We start from the raw sequence: 2027 nt of genomic DNA on the forward strand, positions 1-2027 counted from the left end.
ATTTGGGAAAGAGGGAAGCAATGAGGAAAATAGGGAGATGGGGTGGGACGGGCACCCAGGGGCTCCTCTTGACCTTACAGACCTCATAGTGTTCTGGCTGCCACAGGCACTCATCCTGAAGTAGAGGGAGGGAGGGAGTCAGGGAGGACAGGCAGAGGCAAGGGAAGACAGGTGATAGAGAGCAGTTCGATGCTGAGGGATGCATTGTGTGCTGTTTCTTCCAGTATCTCTCTTTTTTTTTTTGAGACAGAGTCTCACTCTATTACCTGGGGTAGAGTGCTGTGGCATCGGCCTAGCTCACAGCAACCTCAAACTCCTGGGCTCAAGCAATCCTCCTGCCTCAGCCTCCCAAGTAGCTGGGACTACAGGTGCATGCCACCAAACCCAGCTAATTTTTTCTATTTTTAGTAGAGATGGGGTCTCGCTCTTGCTCAGGCTAGTCTTGAACTCCTGAGCTCAAGCAATCCTCCTGCCTTGGCCTCCCAGAGTGCTAGGATTACAGGCATGAGCCACTGCGCCCAGCCTCCAGTATCTTCTGACCCAGGTTTACAAGATGCTGGCTCCAAGTGATGTCATGAGAAACCAAAAGAGTGGTTCAGAAAAGTCCCACAACACAAGGACTGTGGTAAGTGCCAGGCAGCATGGTCTAAGGCTGAGGGCTAATACCACTGCTGACACTGGTGGAGCAGGAGGCCAGGCGGATCTTTCTCCTTTCCAGAGTAGGCTGTTATTTATAATAATAATAACAATAATAATAATCTATTATAGATCCTCCAGGGTGTTGATAAAAGGAGTAACTTTGGTATGAAGGCTGCAACAGAGCCCAAAGTCAGTTCATTTCATTGAGAGCCACAGGGTCATCCAAAGGCAAGGAGGAGAACTCTAGCACTTACCTGTGGAGGTTTTAAAATGAGGTCCCGAACGCTTTGGCACTCCTGCCATTCACAGGTTGAATCCGTATCCCCTCCTATGAATCTGAGCTCTGGGTTTGCTTGACCAGTAGAACATGGCAAAAGCAATGCTACGGCAGTTTCTAGCCCCACACATTACGACACTGATGGACTCCACTTCCTGTCTCGTTGGCATGCTGGTCCTTGGAACCCATCTGTTACGCTATGAGGAAGTCAAAGCAGTTTGTGCACAGGCCTACTTGGAAAGGAATCATGTCCCCCAGTCTTCATCCCTGGATGACTTCTCAGCAAGTCTGTACCAACTTATCAGCCATGTGGGTGAGCCATCGTGGATGTGGGTTTTATATCCCACAGCTGAGCTGTTCCAGTTGATGCTGCGTGGAGCAGAGTTGAGCCTTCCCTGATAAACCCTACACAGATTGAAGGCTTGTGAGTTAAATAAATAATTATGGTTGCTTAAAGCCACTGAGTTTTGGCATAGTTTGTTATGAGGGATTAGATAACTGATACATTTCCTTGACTCCTACTGGGGGAAAGGCAGTCTTCATACGGGGATGGGGTTCCAGCATTTCTACCCATGGTAGGTCAGTAAAGCACAATGGTTAGGCACCTAGACCCTGGAGTTAGGCTGTCCTGCTTAATAAGCCCGGTTCTACCACCTACCAGTTGCATGACTGTAGTTTCCTCATCTCATAAAATAGGAAAATAATGTAATAACATCCCTTCCACACTGTTGTTAAGGTTAAATAAGTTATCATATACAAAGTGCTTAGCACATTTGGCACATAGGAGGCTTTATATTATTATTTTCAAAGCAAAAGTATCTTCATCTTTTCAAGTTGTCCCTTACCTGTTATTTTTCTCTCTCTAGAGTAGCTGGACTTGAAAAAATACTATTTTACTTTTTAGACATTTAACAATGACCTCTGTCTTCAGATTCCATTTTCAGCCTGCCTTTTTTACATTCTACAAGACAATGTTTTACTTTCTTTTTTTTTTTTTGAGACAGAGTCTCACTCTGTTGCCCAGAGTAGAGTGCCATGGCGTCAGCCTAGCTCACAGCAACCTCAAACTCCTGGGCTCAAGTGATCCTCCTGCCTCAGCCTCCCGAGTAGC

This window comes from Propithecus coquereli, unplaced genomic scaffold (genome assembly GCF_000956105.1).
Source record: "Propithecus coquereli isolate 6110/MARCELLA unplaced genomic scaffold, Pcoq_1.0 Scaffold47, whole genome shotgun sequence".
In the NCBI taxonomy this organism is placed as follows: domain Eukaryota; kingdom Metazoa; phylum Chordata; class Mammalia; order Primates; family Indriidae; genus Propithecus; species Propithecus coquereli.